Source organism: Acinonyx jubatus, chromosome A1 (assembly GCF_027475565.1).
Source record: "Acinonyx jubatus isolate Ajub_Pintada_27869175 chromosome A1, VMU_Ajub_asm_v1.0, whole genome shotgun sequence".
In the NCBI taxonomy this organism is placed as follows: domain Eukaryota; kingdom Metazoa; phylum Chordata; class Mammalia; order Carnivora; family Felidae; genus Acinonyx; species Acinonyx jubatus.
This window is the reverse complement of record NC_069380.1, coordinates 145,973,230-145,995,943: the sequence shown is the minus strand read 5'-3', so window position 1 is coordinate 145,995,943 and position 22,714 is coordinate 145,973,230.

Here is a 22,714-nt window from a genome sequence, read left to right as displayed (position 1 = left end):
CCAGACTTATCATCCTCTCTCCACAAAAAACCCTCACATCTTAGATTTCTGATATGAACTTCTTGGATATAAGACCATATTTCATTCATCTTTGATTTGCAATTATAGAAAAATTCATGAATGAGCTACACTATCATGAAATGTTTACTAAATGAATGAATGAGTTCAGTAGGTTAAGTAGGCAGAAATGTGGGATGCTAAAATGTATACACAATTTTCAGGAGGTCAAAGCTTTTTAAATTAATAATGACTGGGACATTTGTATTGTTAATTTTAATTTTTAAAATTGGGTTTTTTTAAAGAAAATATTAAATCTCTATGCACAGTATAGTTAGATATTTGATCAGTTTATTATACTGTTTTGATCTCCAACTTAATGTTACTTTCATAAAAAGATCTTTGTTCTATATTGATGGTTTCTACCTATTACGTTAAATTCAGGCATAGTTTTGTAATCCTTCACCATCTGAGAATGGTTTCATATGTTTGGTTTATTTCCAAAGTATTTGGTTTAATGACAAATTGAGTAATGGAAAGGGGGAAGCGGAGGAGAAATAGAATGAGATAAAAGGAAGCCTAGAGGAAAGGCTACACAAAGAAGAACGTATCTAGAACATAGCCCTTTGTTTGAAAATAAGATGAGGACAGATTGAATATGTAGGCAGTATGAATGAATATGAATTGATACTACAAGGGACATTGTGGAGAGGGAAGAGATAAGCAGTAAATTAAGGACATGTTTATTAATGTTAAGAGAGATAAGTGGGTTTTTTTTACTTTTGTTTTCTTTGTAGGCATGCATGATCTAAATGTATTTGCGTAGAAAGAACAGGAAAAAAGATGTTGGAGTGGGAAGTTAAAGATAGACTTGTATAAAGGGAAACCTAAAGATACCAGGCTTTGGAGGGATGAGGTGTGTGTATGTGCATGAGCATGTGTGTAAAAGTAGGAACCAGGGAAGAGAACCATTTTAGAACACAGAATGAGGGAATCACCTTGAATAGGAGATTTGAGAAACAAGACTAAGAAACCTTTTTATTTATTTGACAACAGTTACTTTTGCTATGAAAAACTGATGAAATAGAATCATCTTGGTTCCATTCCATTATGATTACTCCAACATTTGCCTATAATTCACCCATACATGAATGTAATCAATGTGCTTAACTATGGATCAATCCATATTTTATTGGAGCTATTTTATCATCCTTAAATTTTAAAATCATTTCATATAGTCAGCTTTCCAAAATTAACCACCAAAAATGATCTGAGAGAGATTAGGTCTACAATGTAGTGACAGGGGACTTGGTACTAATAAACTGGGGTCATGTTCCTTTATTATTAGGAAGATAGAGTATCTAATTTTAAGACCTATTATAAAACTACAAAACTCAACAGAGTGTGAAATTGCTTTAAGAAGGAACAATAAGACCAAGGTAACAAAACAGGCGATGCAGAAACAAACTGACATGTAATCAGTTGATTTTCAACAAAGGTGCCAATGTAATTCAAAGATTACAGAAAATTACATTTCATTTTCACACCTGGATATTCCTAAAGAAATAAATGAACCTTAAGCCCTACCTCACACCATATACTTTGAGATGAATCATAGATACAAATGTGAAGAATACAGCTCTAAAGTTTCTAAAAGAAACAGATAGCATAACTTTACAACCTTCAAGGTAGGAAAGATACCTTAGAGGATGCTTAAAAGAAAAAAAATGATTACCTTTTAAATTTTTTATGTTCATAAAAAACACCATTGAGGAAAATACAAATGCAAACTACAAATGGAAGAAAACAACCATGGTACATATATCTGACATTGTAATAATTATGTCAGGATATATAAAGAACTCTTACAAATCCTTAATAAAAAAGCTCAACAAACCCCCACAAAGGGCAAAAGATGTAAACACACTTCAAAAACCTACAAATGATCAATAAACACATGAAAAGTTCTCAGAATTATTAGTCGTCAAGAAAATGGAAGTTAAAACTATAAAATGCTCTGTGTGGGGCGCCTGGGTGGCTCAGTCAGTTAAGCGTCCGACTTCAGCCAGGTCACGATCTCGCGGTCCGTGAGTTCGAGCCCCGCGTCAGGCTCTGGGCTGATGGCTCAGAGCCTGGAGACTGTTTCCGATTCTGTGTCTCCCTCTCTCTCTGCCCCTCCCCCGTTCATGCTCTGTCTCTCTCTGTCCCAAAAAAAATAAATAAACGTTGAAAAAAAAATTAAAAAAAAAAAGAAATACATGCTGTGTGAATTTTTTTTAATAAATATAAACATACCTGTGACTCACCAATTATAATCTTATTACTTACCTGAGAAATGGGGAAAATTCACAAAGAAGTTCATAACAGCTTTATTAGTAATGTTCAAAAGTAGGAAACAACTCAAATATCTAGTAACAGGAGAATGATCAACTAATTTTATTATATAATTTATTACTTCTTAGCAATAAAAAAGAATAAACTGATACAACAGCATGAAGGATATTAAAAGCATTGTGTTGACAAAAACTAGAAACAAAAATTATATAATATGTGATTTATATTTATGAAGCTCTAGAAGAAGTGGAACTAATGTATGTTGTAAGAAAACAGTAATGGTTTATGGAGCAAAGGTTGTGAGGATTAACTGAAAAAGAGCTGGAAAGAACCTTCTGGGGTTATGGAAATAAGCTACCCTTAAGTGGGAAATTGAGACATAAGCTTTTGAAAATTCCATGTGAGTGTGCTGGAATGAAAATTAGATCAAAGGAGATTTGATCTATTTTTCTGTTGGTATGATGCATTACTATAACCTTTGAGATTAAAACACTATCTAATCTTGCTGTGAAAACTGTATCACTTCATATAGGGTTGTGATGGATTATTGCATAAGAAAGCCATTATTTTTCTAAATGGAGGTACTTGAGAACAAAAACATGTGTTTGAGCATAATTATGATAATAAATGAACTAATTATTATATGAAACTCTTCATATGCATCTATGTATACACATATGTATACATATATATTTTTAATCTTTGTATAAAAAGATACATGCATATAAAACTATGTTAAATCAAGGAACTTCTTTGTGTCTGAGGTGTGATGATGATATGGGAGTATAAGCAAAAATGCATCAGGAATGTTAGTTAATATAATGAAGTAAGATTGATGACACCAAATTGAAGATATACATATAATTTACTCATTTATGAAAACCTGTGCAAACATATACTTAAGAGCTTCATGGAGAGGGTCGACCATTGATCCAAATAAGAACTTAGCAGGTAAATTAAAAAGTGAGATGTATTGAGGAGTGGAATATTACTTTTATCTGAAAATACTTTCTTGCTTTTTTATTTACCCATATGGCTTCTTAAAATGAACTTTGTTGAATTGTATACCCATTCTTTAGGCCCTTTTACCCCTGAATTAAGAAATTTGTTTATCATTCAAACTGGCCCATCTCTATATGCTTTAAATAATCATTTAAAAGAAGTTTTATCTAGTAATTTTACAGTATTGAACTACTGTGAAAGGATAGTTTTCACAGTAATGAACTACTGTGAAAGGATAGTTTAAAAAACAAACCTCTCTTTAAGACTATCCACGGAGGTTAATTTTCAGACTCCAAAATTAAACCGCTTCCTCTCAGCTTTCCATTAGCAAGCAATATATAATGCTTTGTAGCAATTACCTTTCATATGAAAGAAAAAAAATGTCCCTTTAGTGAATAAAGTAAATATAGACTTCATATCAAATGCTATATTGACAGCAGTATAAAGTTTATCAGCAAAAAGGAGAAAGTTTTGTTCCCAATATGCAGCAGATCCTATGCTTCACTGTTTAAATCCCAAGATTTAGTAGCATGAAAAGTATAAAACTCCATGTAAATGAGGATGGAATGGAAACTCTCCTAATGCTTTAAACCCAAAATTAAGCATGGTCCTCCCTCTTGTAGAGTCTCTCTTTTGGTAAACTAATTCCCTACGTGTAATAAATCTCACTTTCTTAGGAAGTTTGATACTATGTCTCTTCAATGGTTCTCTACTCTCTATTTTGCCCTATTGGAATGATGCTACTTGTTTTAGACCCCCTTCTTATTTACAGCTCATTAATGGGAGGGTCTGTGTCTGTTTTTGTTACTTTGGTTTTTTAGTCCTCACATAGCTGCCACTTAATACATGTTTAATAAACCTTGAAAACAAGATAGGCAACAAAAATAAAACTCCCTACATTCCTAGCACCACAAACACATACACTATTAGGAGCTAATAGAAATGGCTGCCTAAAAATTATGAGCAAAACTTAGACTTGAGAGAGGAATTACCTAATGGTTTATAGTCTGTGGAGATTAGCTAGTTTTAGTTTTATGGAGATTAGCTAGTGGACTTTTGGCATTTGATAGATATGCAGACACACGAACATACATAGTACTTGGTGTAGTCTGTGTAAATGAATATTTATAAGGAAAGCCTTAAAGATTTATTCCACTTCTTCATAGATGTGACTGGATTTCTCTACTTTATGCATTGCTTGGGTTTGTCTGAATATTACTCAATTACTCAAATGTTTTGTTTTTGTCTGCCTTGGGTCCTTCAAACCTTAAGTTAGATTAAGATTATAAAAAAGTCTGTTTTTAAAGCTGTGCAAAGAAAATACTACATCAAAACTGTTAATATATACCTCAAACAGAATACATGCATATCTTCATTTGTCTTTCACCACATTTATGTCAGCCTATATCTTACCGGCAAAAATTGCTTTCCAGCTCTAGACAATGTAATTTGACTGTGATGCTGTCTGGCGCTTAAGTATTACAGTGTTGCTTTGGTTAAAGTAAAAGATTTGCAAAACCAGTCCAAAAACTTTATTATCGGGGCAGAACATCAATGAATTTCTTGAACATTCATCACAAACAGAATGTGTAAGAGCTGGAGAATGAATCATCCTAGATTACCTATCTAGTACTTGAGAGGCCTACCACAAAACAGCAACAGCAGAGATTAACTTGCTGGAGTTGCCAGGAAATTTACAGAGGCTGTTCTGTGGAGAAATAGAAACCCCATTTGCAAGATCTTTACCTGTGAAAGGTATCTTAAATCATAGGAAGTCTGGACATAAAAATTCTCTGAAGGTGCCCCATAGGTCAAGGCAATCTTGATAATCTTTCCAACAATCTCCCTTTTCATTGGATGTTTTTAATCTTGGAAAATGTATGTATGTTCAAATGCAGAATAGTTTGATGTAGGAAAAAAATGTTAAACTGATGTTACCCATGAGAGATTTTCATAGTCTTGGAAAGAGCCAGATAGGGGCCCTAAATTGCATGTTTTTGCCTGCAGAAGTGAGCCATGCTCAGAGATATATGTGCCTTCTCTTTCTAGTCACCAATTTTCTGCAGTCACTACTGGCAAATTGGTCTTTCTAGACACTTTAATATCTCAGTCATGGCTGATAAGTTTATACAGTAGAACTCTCAACTGGTTAAAATATCAGCCTTTCTCTATGCTGACCATCGTTCTACTTTCTACTCAGTGACTTCCTTCATGGCCATACTGTATTGACCTTGGAAGAATTGAAAGCAGCTAGCTACTCTTCAGGAGAAGGTTTTGGAATTTTGGTCTCCATGTAAGCAGAATAGACACCAAAACATAACCTTCCTGTTCTACCCGTTCCCAAAGACAGGCCTTTGCATCCAACACTCTCATTTGAGACTTTATGTTATACTGAGGCACTGGGGACTCAGACAAATTAATACTGGGTCTAATCTTAAAATCCATAATTTATTAAAATTGAAAAGCAATCTATGTCTGGCAAACTGTAATTAGGAAACCAATAATTCTCATACTTACCACGTGTACTATCTTTTAAGATCTGGAATAGGGTATCCAACTCAACATTGTATAGATTAATACAAAGCATAGACTTCTACATGATGTGTTAGATATATATTATATATACATATATCTTCATTAGCATGAAAAGTAATCTTGGGAGAGCACTATTTATAAGAAAAATATGTAAAAGATATAATTCCATTTGTTTGTCTAGATCCCCAAATATAGGTGCCGGAACAGCCCCAAATCAATCACTGTGTTGGTTATGATGAAGAGGACACCACAGTCTGTTGGATTCTGGTACTGTGGCTACCAGAAGAAATTTAAGAAGACCTGTTTCTTTCAGTTGTGTGTGTCCTTCTGTTATATTCCCTATGGTGCTTCTAGACACCTGGCTTATTCTGGGATTTACATTATTCACTTTCCTTTGTCATCAAACTAGGATGAGTATTCTGTTCAAAATGAAAAATGCAACACATCTATCTGGATTCTCAGCCATTGTAGCTTGTTTTTATTTCCCTAACGGATGTCCATACTTCTATATGGTTAGAATTACATTTTTTTTTTTTTTGGTCAGAAGCTTATACAGTATCATTCCATTTCTCCACTTGAGTGACTACACTTTTACCATATGATTTGTATTTTAAATATTTAGAACATTAAACTTGACATTAATTAGTCATGATAATTTGAATAATTCACTTTTTCTATTCTCCTGAAGAATGTTTTTTTCCTGTATATTTGGAAAGGCAGAGTTCTAACTACTCACTAATGAGACTTCAACCAAGTTGACCACATATCACTGGGTTGTGTCTAGGAGTGTGGGGCTTGTCAAGCACCTCTACCTCTCTTGTGGGTATAAACTTCAGAAGGTACCTGAGCAAAGGAATTAAAGACTAAGTATTATTATAAAACTGAGAAAATTTCCAAGGTAATATAAAATTCCTGACCCCACTTTGACTTGAAGATTTTTTCTATAATAGTTTAAGTATTACTGCTATATCATAAAAAATATGTTCATATTTAAAAATTAAGAGCTAATAATGAAACTAACGGACATAATATACCTTTCTTTGTTCAGTTACTAATGCGAGATATTAAAGTTAATTTGTTCCTTGGGGTGCCTGGGTGGCTCAGTTGGTTAAGTGTCTGATTATTAATTTCAGCTCAGGACATCATCTCATGGTTTGTAGGATCCAGCAACAAGCAGCGTTGGGGCAGAGAATCTCAAGGCTGGCTTTTCTTTCTTTCTTTCTTTCTTTCTTTCTTTCTTTCTTTCTTTCTTTCTTTCTTTCTTTTTTTTTTTTTTTTTTGGTTTTGTTTTTGTTTTGTTTAGATTTGGATAAGATTATTGATCAGATTGTTTTAGAAACCAGCAACAAAAACACTGACAAGGTACATAAATACAGATTGGACATTTTAGGGTAAATTCACTATTTTTCCTACTTGCTCGTAGGAGACCAAATAAGGTGGAAAAGCTGTCTTGATCATATGGCATGCACACAAGACTGCAAAAGGACCACACTATTTAACAGGACTGTGGCAAATAGCTTTACAGTAAGGCAAGCATCGTGTGTGGCCTAAGCACACCCTGTAAAAAGAGCTAAGCCCAGGCCTGCTCTCAGAGACTGCGTGACAAGTTCCCCTTTCTTGCCTAGGTTCTTCCAGTCAAATCCTCATTGGCAGGTGCCTTTACAGGGAAATGCCTGGTGCTGTCCCTGCTCAGACTCTGTGTACAAGGAAATTGCTTCAGAGAAAGTCAGTGTGTTTCTGATACTTCGTTCAGCCTCAAGGCTGAAGGCAGATGCTTAACCACCTGAGCCACCCAGGTGCCCCATTACATAAACAAACTCTTTAAAAAGTTCATTTATGCAAAGAACCAAACTCTAGATGTGGTTGTACAATAAACAATACTAGCAGCAGTAATCAGATCATAGGTTAACTTGGTGATCCCAAGCGTGTGCTTATTTATAATTCAAGTTTCTGAATCCCAACTTCAAGGATGTTTTTGTAATTTAAGACACAAGAGTCCTCCCACAACAAACAACATATCAAATAATCCAGTGAAGAAAAGTGGAACTCTCCTTTTAAACTAACAAATACATTCATGTGCAGGCTTCTCTCCAAATCCATTATAATTTCTGAGAACTGTTTAAAAAAAGAAAAAGCATGTGCAAATGTTTGGTCAGTCAGGACAAGTATTTGGACTGCTCTGGAGATTTGAGGTCAGTAGTTACTTCTGTATCTATCCTGATGCCAATATGAATGATTTCTCTAAGGTCTCCATGGCTATTACTGTCTCTCTTGTTCTCCAAACTGTGGTTAATCTAACACTGTATAAACCTCATGTGATGTGGATTGGTGTATTGAGTTAGTAACACAAGTTGAACTCCAATTGTATGTGAGTTGGGCTGGATGCATTGGAGGTAAAGATAAATATTTAACAGAACACTGATAGTTAAGTATGATTTATATTAAAAAGAAGTGCTTTTGTTAAAGAATGTATCTGTAAATTGTAATCTATACTTATTTTTACATATAAGAATATAATAGAATGTGGTAAATACATAAAATTTGAAAGAAAATCTAAAGTACTGTAACCAACTTTTCACACTATAATGTGGTAGAACAAAGTTAAAACTTTTTTTAAGTCACGAATCTATATCTATGTTAAAATGTCACCATCATTCTCAAGTAGAAAACAAAGATTAATAATAATAGCGAGATAATATAAACCAAGATCACAGCTCACTTCATTTTTGAGGTTTGACAAAGACAGTTTATATTTTAGTAGTGTGACACTTCTTATTATGGTTATAAGAGTTAAGAAATTAAAAGTTTCCTAGTAAATGGCTACTTTCATCACTTGGCCCTCTGCACTACTGTGTTCACATTCTCTTTATTTCTTTTTTCAAATTTATTTATTTATTTTGAGAAAGAGAGAGCACATATGAGCAGGGTAGGGGCAGAGAGTGAGAGTGAGAGATGGAAAGGGAGACAGAGAATCCCAACTAGGCTCCACACTGTCAGTGTAGAGCCCAATGTGGGGCTCGAACTCAGGAGCTGTGAGATCATGACCTGCGCCAAAATCAAGAGTTGGACGCTTAACCAACTGAGCCACCCAGGTGAGGCACCCCCACATTACTTTTATCTGATATTAAACTACAGATTTTCATTTTGTTTTTTGTTTTTTTTTTAAAGAGTTGAAAGTGGTTTGAAACCTATTCCACTCCTTTTTTTCAGAAATGTAGTCAATACTTTTTGTTGTTGTTGTACCTAGTACTTGGATTTTTGGTTAAATAGACTTTGTTTTTTAGAACACTTTTAGGTTCACCACAAACTGAGCAGAAGGTACAAAGATTTCCCATTTAGTCCCCGGCCCACATGTGCATAGCTTCCCCCATTATCATTATCACCCACCAGAGTGATATTTTTGTTAACGATTAATGAACCTGTACTGACATGTCATAATCCCCAAACTCCACATTTATTCCTAGGGTTCACTCTTTTGTGGTGTTTATTCTTACTTTGGACAAATACGTAATGACATGTATCCACTATTATTGCATCGTAGAGAATAGTTTTATTGCTCTAAAATTTTCTTTGCTTCTCTATTTCTTTCTCCAAACCCAAAACTGATTTTTTTAATGTTGTCATAGTTGTGCCTTTCTCAGGATATGATATAGTTGGAATAATATAGTCAAGAGACTTTTTGGATTGGCATTTAAGGTTCCTGCATGTCTTTTCATGGCTTGATAGGTCATTTTTCCTTAGCACTGAGTCACATTCCATTTTTTCTACCACAGTCTAGGTATCCATTCACCTACTAAAGGACATCTTTGTTGCTTTTAATTTTGGGCCATGATGAATAAAACCATTAGAAGCATGTCCACGTGCAGATTTTTGTATGAATATAAATTTAACTCCTTTGAATGATTATGAAGGAGCATGGTTACTGACCAGACTGTATGTTAACAGTATGTTTAGTTTTATAAGAAACTGCCAAAATGACTTCCAAAGTGGCTGTATCATTTTTCATTTCCACCAGCAATGAATGAGGATTACTATTGCTCGACATTGTCACTAGCATTTGGTATTATCAGTGTCCCCAATTATAGCCATTATCCTAGGCTTCTCATAGTATCTCTTTGTTTTAATTGTCATGTCCCTGATGACCTAGGATATTGAACATCTTTTCATATGCTTATTTGCCACCCCGTGTATCTGCTTTTTTGGTGAGGAGTCATTTAAAGTCTTTGGCCCATTTTTTAATCAGGTTGTTTGTTGAATTTTAAATTATTTGTAATTTTGGGTAATAACCTTTTACCATACAATCTGTTAACAATACATTCTCCCAGTCTGTGGCTTGCCTATTCATGGTTTTGACAGTGTCTTTGGCAGAGAACTTGAATTTTAACAAAGTTCAGCATATCCATTCTTGCTTTCATGCCTTTGGTGTCATATCTAAAAAGACATTACCAACACAAGATCAACTAGGTTTCCCCCTAGATTGCTTCTAGAAGGTTTATAGATTTACTTTTTTACATCTAGGTCTGTGATCTCTTTTGAGTTAATTTTTGTTTTGAGTGTAGTGTCTGTGTCTAGATTCATTTTTGTTCATGTGGATGACCAGTTATTTCAGCCCCATTTGTTAAAATGATTATCTTTGTTCCATTGTGTTGCCTTTTCTTCTTTGCCAAATAACAGTTGACTATGTGGGTCTATTACTGGGCTCTCTATTCTCTTATATTGATGCATTTGTCTATTCTTTCACCAGTTCTACGATTCCAGATGAATAATAACATTATAGTAAGCCTTGAACTCAGGTGCATTTCTCCTACTCTGGTCTTTTCCTTCAATATTGTGGTGGCTCTTCTCCGTCTTGCCTCTCCATACAAACTTTAGAAACATTTTGTTGATAGGCATAAAATAACTTTCTGGAATGTTGATTGGAATTGAATTTAATCTGTAGATAATAGGTGATGTGAATGTAAGTTAGGTCTCAAATTTCAAATCCCACTTACTCATTGCTGGTATTAAGGAAGAAAATTCACTTTTGCATGTTGACCTCTTTCCCACAATCTTGGTACAATCACTTATTCCATGAGGGTTTTTTTTTGGGGGGGGTCTTACTTTGTCAATACTTACATGCCTATTCTGAATATAGTCATGTCATCTGTAAATAAAGACAGTTAATTTTTTCAAAGCTGTCTATCTCCCCCCACTGCAATCTTGTTGTATTAACGAGGATTTCCAGTACTATCAGTGCTATGTTGGGAAGCAATTATGAGAGGAGACATTCTTGCCTGTTTCTGACCTTAGTGGAAAAGCTTCCACCTTTATCAAGTACGATGTTAGTTGTAGGTTTTTGTGGATAATCTTAATCAAGTTGAAAAGTCATGCCCTCATTTCTAATTTACAGACAGTGTTTATCATGAATGGATATTGAATTTTGTCAAATGCTTTTTATGGTACTTGTAATATGACTATGTGATTTCTTCTTTAGCTTGTTGATAGGACTTTTATTGATTTTTTTTAATGTTGAATCAGCTTTGTATACATGGACAAATCACTTTTGATCATGGTGTGTAATTTTTTTTTTTAATTTTGTGTTCAATTTGCTAAGATTTTATTGACTTTTTCATCTATGCTCATGAGAGATACTGGTATGTATTTGCCACTCATTCAACTGGTTTTGGTATTAGGGTAATACTGGCCTCATAGCATGAGTTAGAAAGTGTTATCTCTACTTCTGTCTTCTGACAGTGATTATAGAGTATGGGTCAAATTTCTTACTTTAATGTGAGAATACACCAATAAACCCATCTGGGCCAGATACTTTCTAATTTGGAAAGTTATTAATTTTTTTTCAATTTCTTTAGTAGATACAGGACTATTCAGATTACTTCTTCCTGTATAAATAATTTTGTCTTTAAGGGAATAGGTCCATTCATCTAGGTATCAGATTTGTGGGCTGGAGTTGATTATGGTATTTATTTTCTATCCTGTTAGTATCCATGATCTATAGTCATATCCTGTCTCTCATTTCTGATATTAGCAATTAGTGTCATTTATTTTTTTTCTTAGCTTGGCTAAAGGCTCATTGATTTTATTGATACTTATAAAGAATTAGTTTTAGGTTTTGTTGACTTTTCTATATTGATTAACTGTTTTCAGTTTCATTGATTTCTACTCTAATTCTTTCTTCTCTTTTTTTCTAGTTTCCTGAGGTAGAATGATTTGGATGATTAATTTGAGGTATCTTTCCTAATATAGTAAAATGTTGGGTTGTGAGTAACTTGTTCTCTGAGTGTTCTGGAATACAGGCAAACGTGTCTAACAAATTTTAACTTGATGAATGAGTGATGTCTTAAAATGAGTAGTATGTGATGCCCAATGTCACATGATCACAACTGAGCCAGCGGTTCTTGAAATTCACTTAGATATACAAGTGTTTTGGATTACAAGTACGTTTTTAGAACAAATTATGCTCTCAAATCAAGGTTTTACTGTATATGCATTTAATGTTATGAATCTCCCTCTAATCACTGCTTTCACTGCATACCTCAAATTTTTATTTGTCTTTTCATTTTTTCTTTGCAGTATTTTTCTTCTTCCTTCACCTATGTGTTAAGTAGAAGTTATTTAATCGCCAAGAATTCTGGGATTTTCCAGCTGTCTTTTTGTATTGATTCTTGGTTTAATTCCATGGTGGTTTGAGAGCAGATGCTCTAGGATTTCTATTCTTTTAAATTGTTAAGATATGTTTTATGGCCCAAGATGTGGTCTGTTTTGGTGAATGTTCCATGTGAGCTTGAATGTATATTTCTGTTGTTGGAAGATGGAGTGTATAGATGTTCATTATATCCAATTGACAGTACTCAGTAATGTGATTGCTGTATTGTAGGGTAGTTCTATTTTTAATTTTTTGAGAGATGTCCATACTGTTTTCCAGAGTGACCGTACCAGTTTGCATTCCAACAAATAGTGTGCAAGGGTTCCTTTTTCTCTACATCCTCACTAACACTTGTTTCTTGTATTTTTGATTTTAGCCATTCTGACAGATATGAGGTGATAGAACACTATTGTTTTGATATGCATTTCCCTCTGACGAGTGATGTTGAGTATCTTTTTATGTGTCTGTTCACAATCTGTATGGCTTCTTTGGAGAAATGTCTGTTAATGACTTCTGTCCATTTTAATTAGATTTTTGGGGGGTTTTGGTGTGTTGAGTTGTACACGTTTTTTTACGTATTTTGAGTACTAAACCTTTATCAGATACGTAATTTGCAAATAACTTCTCTCATTCACTATGTTACCTGTTCATTTTTTGGGTGGCTTCCTTGGCTTTGCAAAGGCTTTTTGTTTTGATTTAGCCCCACTAATTTACCTTTGCTATTGTTTCCCTTGCCTCAGGAAACCTATCCATAAATATGTTGCTAAGGCTGACATCCAAGAGATTTCTACTTACATTTTCTTGAGAAATTTTATGGTTTGAGGTATCACATTGAAATCCTTAACCCATTTTGAGTTTATTTTGGAGTAAGGTATAAGAAAGTGGTCCAGTTTCATACTTTTACATGTAGCTATTGACTTTTCCCAATACCCCTTATTGAAAATTACTGCTTTTTCCCCATTGTGTATTCTTGCCTCCTTTGTCATAGATTAATTGACCAGATAAGTGTGGGTTTATTTTTGGGCTATTTGTTCCATTGATCTGTGTGTTCATTTTTGTGCCCAGGACTGTACTGTTTTGATACTCTCCCTTTACTTTTAATAAGTATGTGTCTTTCTAGTTGAAATGGATTTCTTGTATACAACATATATTTGGGTCTTTTTTGATCTACTCTGACAATCTTTTAATTTGTTCATGTAGATCACTTTTTTTTTTTAAACCTTTAACGTTTTTATTTATTTTTGAGACAGAGAGAGACAGAGCATGAAGGGGGAGGGGCAGAGAGAGAGGGAGACACAGAATCAGAAGCAGGTTCCAGGCTCTGAGCCATCAGCCCAGAGCCCGACACGGGGCTCGAACTCATGGACCGCGAGATTGTGACCTGGGCTGAAGTCGGACGTCTAACTGACGCAGCCACCCAGGCGCCCCCATATAAATCACTTTTCAGTAGTTATTGATATAGTTGGATTACAATCTACCATATTTGTTACTTTTATATTTGCTGCCCATATTTCTCGATCCTGTTTTTCTATTTCACTTTTTTTCTGTCATTTATGGGTTTAATGGAGCATTTTAGGATCTCATTCTTTCCTTTCTTAGTGTATCAATTTTATTTCTTCTTTATTGTTTTCATTGTCACTGGTGCTGCTCTGGAATTCGCTATATACATTTAAAACTAATTCAAGTACACTGCCAAATAACACTCTACTGCTTCTTGTGTAGTATATATGCCTTATAAAAACAATCCTAATTATTTTTCCTGTCCCTTGTGTCATTGTTGCAATTCACATAACTTAGAATAAGGATACAAGAATATATATGCATACATAAGTATAACATAATTGAATACATCATTGCTATTATTTGGAAACTTTATTGGATGAATTAAGAATAGGAAAGTCATTATTTTATCTTAAATTATTCATTCTTCAGTGCTCTTCTTTTCTTTACATACTTTGGAGTTTGTAACCTATATTAGTTTTGTGTCTCTAAAGAACATCTTTTAACATTTCTTGCAAGGCAGGCATATTAGTAACAAATTCCTTCAATTTTTGTATGTCTGAAAAAGTCTTCATGTCTTCTTCACTTGTGAAGAATAATTTCAGAGGGTATAGAACCTCTAGGTTGGTGGGTTTTTTTCTCTCAGCCCTAAATACTTGACTCCACTTGGTTTTTGCATATTATCTGAGAAGTTGGTTGTAATTATCTTTGTCCCTGTGTAGGAAAGAATTTTTATCTTTGATTTTATGTAGTTTTAAAATTACATGAATAATACAGTTTTTTTCACTTTTATGCTGGATGTTTTCTGAGCTTCCTGGGTCTGTGGTTTGGTGTCTGACATTAATTTGGGAAAATTCTCATTATCATTGCAAACATTTTCTTTTTCTTCTTTTTCTGGTGTTCCCATTACACATTTGTTATACTTTTTTGCAGTTGCCTCATAGGTTTTGGATATTTTTTTTTTCAGTTTTCAAGGATTCTGTTGATAAATCCTCTCAGATTCTTCCCTCAGCTATGTCCAGTGTACTAATTAGCCCTTCAAAGGTGTTCATTTCTATTGTAGTATTTTTGATCTCTAGAATTTCTTTTTGATTTTCTTAGGATTTCCAGCTCTCCATTTACATTGCCAATCTGTTCTTGCATGCTGTCAGATTTGTCCTTTAGAGCCCTTAGATTATTAATCACAGTTGTTTTAAATTCCTACTCTGATAAATCAATATCCCTGCCATATCTGGTTCTAATGCTTGCTCTATTTTTTTTTTCTTTTTGGTATGCTTCGTAAATTTTTTCATGTTAGCCAGACATGATGTACTAGGTAAAAAGAACTGCTATAAACAGGCTTTGTCGTGAAGTGTGGGGCAAAGGGGAAAGCATTCTATAGTCCTTGGATTAGGATTCAGTCTTTTAGTGAGCTTATGCCTCTAGACTGTGAACTTGACAAGTGTTTCTCAGTCCAGTCACCACTTAAGCAGGACAGGATGTCTAGAGTGGACTGCAATGGAGCATTTCCCTTCTCCTGGTTTAGGCTTTGATAAAATCCCAGCAGGTTAGGTGAAGGAAGACCTTGTTAAGAACAGAGTACTCTAGTATTGTTCAAAATGGTTGCTTTTCTTCTCCCCTGCTGGAAGCATAAACTGATTTCTCTCTCATATTCACTGTAAGTTTTTCCACAAAAATGGGGAAGCCTCCCTGTGACTGGATCTCCCTGGAGGTTTTAGTTTTAAAGTTGGCCATAAGGAGTCTCCAGAACTAGTCTGTTAACAATGTAGATTTTCTTACCTTGCACTGGTTCCCAAGGAGGCTTCTGCTCATGTATTTCTGTTCTGATAATTGTAATGCTCTGTATTTGCCTGTCTCTCCAATTTGGGGGGTAGTACTGTTTTCTGTGACCTTACTATTCTTAAAGAATCTAAGTAGAGTTGTTGAATTTTTTCTGTTTAACTTTTTACTTCATGTCAGAATGGAATAGCAACTTTGAAGCTTCTTACATGCCAGAATGGAAACCAAAAACTTTTTAGTATGAAGACAACTGCAGTGATAAACTAGACTTTAAAAGGAATTACTTGAAATTCTTCTACGTGTCTATAGTTAAGATAGTAGAAAGCTTAAGAAATCTGATGATGCATTTTATTTTTAGAAATAGTTCTTTGAACTTGAATACTGAATTTCACAAAATAATGAATTTTTAGCTATATGAGGATATTTTGGTATGCCAGAAAACATCACTGATAATATGCTTTACTCTCAATGCAAATATCAATATATGAAATCTTAATTAAAATATTTTGCGTATTGTTAATTGCCTTTTAAAGAGTACATAATAATATTGATCCAAATTTACTTTAATATCAGTGAACAGTTAAATACTTGGGACTTGTAATTTGAGTTTAGAGAAACAGTAATTTTAAGGAGTCTGGTTTGATAGGACTTTTGATAGTAATAATAGAAATCTATAGAATGATACCAACTTCTTTCCATCTTTCTCTGTATACTTCAAAAAGGGAAAATGTTCTACATATTAACTGTATTAAATTGTCCTATTAAACTAAATTATGTATCTATTTTGCATAGTTCTTTCTGATGTTTTCATACTGTAAGTTCAACTTCCTCATTTATTTTTTTGAGTGACTTCAGGTTTTATCTAGCTTTTAATAACACTACGTTTTGACATAACTGTCGCTAATCAATATCTCTTAAGGAGATATTGGTGTATTCCCAGAATTTTTAATTCTTCCATTTCTTCAAAGTTATCTCTATTTTAATCTTTGGCTATTCTTTTTAAATAATTTTTTTAAACATTTATTTTTGAGAGAGAGAGACAGAGCATGAGCAGGGGAGTGTCAGAGAGAGAGAAGGAGACACAGAATCTGAAGCAGGCTGCAGGCTCTGAGCAAGCTGTCACCACAGAGCCTGATGTGGGGCTCGAACCCACAAACGATAAGATCATGACCTGAGCCGAAGTCAGATGCTCAACCGACTAAGCCACCCAGGCACCCCAATATTTTTCTATTCTTAGCTCCTCAGTATATAAATGTATTCTTCCTTGTTACTTCTGTCATGCTGAAGTAAGGTATACATGCGCAGGAAGCAATGAGCCTTGTTACTGCATTCTATACATGCACTATGTGAACTAAAATAGTCAATCCACCCAATTCACATGTTTATGAATAACCATATCTAGCTGATTCTTCTGCACATGTAACTTTATTAAACATGCTTCCTAATTAACATCAAATGACTAAAATCACACAGTAAAATGAGTTTCCTAAACATACTGCATCATAACACACCCTGATTTGTGGTATCAGTAGTTAATTTTTTTTCTCTATTTAATTCCTGATTAACCTAAATGAGATTAAGCAAGGATAGTTACGTTATTCTTCTAGAGACTGGCTCTCCATGAGCCTGTCCTTCTTACTACTCACATATCCTAGATATTTGCTTCTTTGAACATTGACAACTTAGCTATTGGGCTTAATGCCGTTTCTCAAAGTATGGTTTTTGAAATTTGAGTCATTAATCTAAAAATCACTGCTTTCTTGTAAAAAAAAACTTGGAAATATTGGCTTCTCACTTGACAATGATTGGAGAGTGCTGGTCCTCTTTGTATACTTAAATCTAAGCTCTCTGGGACTCCTGGACTCTTGGCTAGAAGCATTCACTTGGCCACATTTGGGATTTTGGTGCCACCTGGAATAATGTAGACCCCGTTTGAATTCAACTTGAAGGACTAGCTATTGTGGTTAATAGAAAGACAATTAGGGCCTCAAATGATTTACCCTTTTCTCAGAGAAAATAGGTGATGAGCATTACCATTTAATTATGTATTATATATTGGGAAGGTTACATTTATACAGCTTTATTTATATAAACCTACAGTTTCTATCTTTAATATCTGTCAAATGCTTCTATAATTAGTTCCTTCAAATTTTATCACTTGCTCTTTAAATCTTTCTAAATATAAATGTATCTAGAGCAGTGGTACTCCAGTGGTTGTGGAGTAGAGGTTCTCAAACTTGAGAATTTACTTCTGTGACATACTGTCAGATTATGCAGATAATACTCTTTCTGGGGGCCCATTTTGAAAACTGCACCTTTGGAAGAAAATGCAGGGCATTTTTCTTTTTTTGTGTGTGGAAAAAAGTCTCCACCAACATGTAATTAAATAATAGTTCTATCTAAGACTTCTTTTTTGAACTTTTCCATAAACTACAAATATTCATAGGCTCATACATTAAAAACCATCTTAGGCAAAACAAATAAAATATGTAGATAAGAAAACATGAAATGGAGAGACTAGAAGATTTGCATAACCAGTTATGAAGATGAAATTAAAATTAAGGTTTCTGAACTCTCAGTTCATTGGCCTTTTCTCCCATAAATTTTTCTTCATTTTATGTAAAGTGTATAATATCTATAATACGTGATATGCCAGAGTCACAGAATGCAGTTTACTGGAGGGCATTTTTAGTCTATCTCATGCTTTCTTTGAATGATGAAATTTGAAATACTAAAATATTTGTATATAGATTTACACTGGAAATGGCATGGCGGGGGGGGGAAGAAAGCATTGCACAGGGAATCAGGAAACTATTGCCAAATGGCCATAATCTTGAGCAATTAAATACCTTGTCGTAGACAGTTTGGCTTTTAGACCCTGCCCTGGGCTGCTAGTATCAGAGAATGTTAACTGCTTCAAAGAAGCCCAGAAAAGTCTTGACATCTCTTGCCCTGTGTCTTTAACACATGGCAATAATATTCAAATGAGGTAAAGATGTGCAGGTAGTGCCACAGCCAAAGTGGGAGATGGACACTGCTTCAGAGTATGGGGACGATTTGAATGGGAGAAGTGTACAGATAAAAACAAAGTAAATTGTCACATTCCTCCTTTCAGAGAAGATGAATGCAGTAGCCTTTTCATAAAGAAGTATCATTTTCTGGCAGTGCTAAGTATCCATTTTTTCTTGTTTCCTTTATCTAGAGATAAGACAAATTAATGCATATTCTCATGGTAGCACATGATGGCTAAGGAATGTTTGGTATATTACGCAATTACATTCTTAGTCTATATTTCTATACAACCTGCATGAAGAAACTTGAAAAATTCGATATTAAAAAAAATCTAAAATATTAATGACAAAACATATGACAATGTAATGAGCTTTATTGGCATTTTGGCCCCAAATCCAGAAGCATATTTTATGTGTGTGCGTGTGCCATATATACCACTTAGCTTAAATTTGATTATACAGGTCATAGCTTTGGTTGTTACCGGATTGCTACCAAAAATGTCATCATTTTGACATCATCAAAAGATCAGCATTTTGACATCATCAAAATGCTGACATTTTTGGTAAGAATTCATTCAATGTAGTATATTTTGAATCAACCACAAAATGAAACATATTGGTGAATGGAACATATATCTAACTTGACCCTACAGACACTCTCAGACACATGACTGTCAGCTAATTTGTATTAAAGCAATTTGATTAAATTTATCAAGATGCATAAGAAAAACTACTGAAATGACAATTTTTAAGAGAAAATCGTGGTTTCTATAAACTAAATGAGGGTCATTAGAGGTCATTCGCTTTATAAATAGTCATTTCTATAGCAATCCCATTCCCTGGCCTCTGTTCTTGAGTTCTGCCAAGAAAGAATTCAGAGCCACACTCTGAAGCAAGCAAGGGTTTACGAGTAGTTTAAATGAAAATATACTCTCAAGATGGGAAAGGGGGGTAGACCCAGAGGTGACAGCTGCAGCACGGATTCAGGGTTGTTCTTTTATGTTTGAATAGGTTATGGGTCATAGTTGGGGCGGTTCCTGACTGGGTTGCAGCCAATCATCTAAGGGACTCCTCCTACCTATTGGGAGAGGGGGAATTTTAGGGCCCTGTGTGGTCCTTGCGGAAACAGCCATGGCAGTCTTCGTCCACCAGGGTGTTAAAACTACAATGAAAATGCATTATAATGAAGCTATAGGTTACAGGAGGAAAGTGGTCATAGGAGAGAATGAGAGCATATCCCCTGGGGTCTGTCCCAGCTACTTGAACTTGGTTTGCACCCTTTTATCAGTGGACAGCTCTTGTCCCCTGCTCACATCTAACTGCCTACTTTATCAGTTGGGTATAACCTTCTACTTGGTACTAATGTCAGTAAAAAACTTACCAAAGAAAACTAACAATTGTACTTAAAATGATTGTTGAAATAATTATAAAATATTTACAGGAAATTGAGATTTTCAAGAATACATGACAAAATTGATATTCTAATATAATGAAAATACAGCAAGGAAATAAATATTTCTGTGACAGTGGAAGCTCATACAATGAATGCTGAGATTAATTACAGCACATACCATTATTTTTGCCTCCATAAAAAAACACAAAACTATTGTTGCTTTCTCTAGTCAAAGCACTGCTCTCAATACTTGACTTCTGACACTTATGATCAACAAATGTGTGGGTTTTCCATGCTAATAAATTCCCCTATTCTCCAGACACCAGCTGGGTCAATTCAATTCTTAAATTGTCAATCTGATAGATCCCACAGGTTAGGGGCTCAGTCCCACAAGACAGCTCGACTGCTTCAGACACCAGGTTGTCACCTGTTCCTCTGATGGACTGGCTACGATTTCCCGTGACCCCATCTTGGGTTGAATTAATATGCTAGAATGGCCCACAGAACTCAGGAAACCAGTTTACTTACCAGATTGCCATTTGTTTTAAAAGGATACAATTCAGGAATGCCAGTTGCATAGAGCACAGTATAAGGAAAGGGCTCAGGCTCAACGCTTTCATGACTTCTCTAGGTGGATTATTCCACTGCTACTTTAACAAATTCTCCAACCCAGAAACTCTTTGAACCCAGTCCTTTTCGGCTTTTATGGAGGCTTCATTAATCACAAAAAGTCAATGATTTGATCATTCTCCAGCCCCTCTCCTTGCCCTGGTTTTTAGAGGGCAGTGCTAAAAGTTCCAACCCTGAAATTATATGGATAGTTCTCCTGGTAACCACCTTCCATCCTTAGGGGGTTTCTAGAAATCACTTCATTAACATCAACCCAGATATGGTTGAATGGCACTTATTATGAATAATAAAAGACACCTGTATGGGTCTTACCACTCAGGAAATTCCAAGGGTTTTAGGAGGTCTCTACAAGAAAAGGGATGAAGACGAAATATATATATATATATATATATATATATATATATATATATATATATATATATATATATATATTAGCAATCACTATGTATAGATATATCAAGGTATATTTCTAACTGAAGACACATTTTAACAAAGTTGTCTACAGAGTACATTTAAAATCTTTCTTTATGATATCCCAGCATTAAAATTAGAACTTCTGGAGTGACTAGGTGGCTCAGTCAGTTGAGAGTCTGACACTTGATTTGGCTCAAGTCGTAATCTCATGGTCTTGGGATGGAGCCTGCCTGAGAGACTCTGAGAGACTCACTCTCTCTCTCACTCTCCTCCCCCACCTCCCTCTGCCCCTCTCCCCTGCTCATGTTGTCTTTCTCTCTCTCTCTCTCTCAGTAAAAAATAAAAATAAAAAAAAATAAAATTAGAACTTAAGAAGTAGGATATAATTTTTAAGTCACATGAAAATTATATACAAAATTAAAATATGTTTTTTTTTAAACAAATTACTCATATAGAAGTCCATTACAGTGTTTGTACCTTGTAGTGTTTGGCAGTCTTGTGTGTCTGAGCCCTTAACATTCACTGTAAAATGAATGGCTTTTTCCAAATTGAGATATGAGTATGCTAATTTTAGATACTTCACCTGGCAGTTCCCAGCAAACTTTTTTACACTGAAATTAATATTAAAAATATGTATAAATCATTATATTGTACACCTGAAACTAACTGTATATATTTTTATATATGTATATATTTTTTATTTTTTTTTCAACGTACGAAATTTATTGTCAAATTGGTTTCCATACAACACCCAGTGCTCATCCCAAAAGGTGCCCTCCTCAATACCCATCACCCACCCTCTCCTCCCTCCCACCTCCCATCAACCCTCAGTTTGTTCTCAGTTTTTAAGAGTCTCTTAGGCTTTGGCTTTCACCCACTCTAACCTCTTTTTTTTTTTCCCTCCCCTCCCCCATGGGTTTCTGTTAAGTTTCTCAGGATCCACATAAGAGTGAAACCATATGGTATCTGCCTAAATGTCCATCAACTGATGAATGGATAAAGAAATTGTGGTTTATATACACAATGGAGTACTACATGGCAATGAGAAAGAACGAAATATGGCCCTTTGTAGCAACGTGGATGGAACTGGAGAGTGTGATGCTAAGTGAAATAAGCCATACAGTGAACTAACTGTATATTAACTATATTGGAATTAAAATAAAATATATATATATAAGAATTAGAATCACTCAAGAAAGTTTAATATGGCATTACTCTCAACAAAGCACAAGTTACATGAACATCCTAATTATAATAAGATATTTTATTTCTGAAATTAAATCAAAGCACCTGCGTTTAATAGAAATACAAAAATATGAATTGTCCTTATTACTCATTCAGACACTGCCGGAATACCCAGACATGTGCAGTAATCATTGAATTTAATTTTTAGAATATTTTACCAAGTTTAAACATGTTAAAACGTGGGTGTTTTTAATATTATTTTGATACTTGCAGATATCCAGGAAGGAAGAT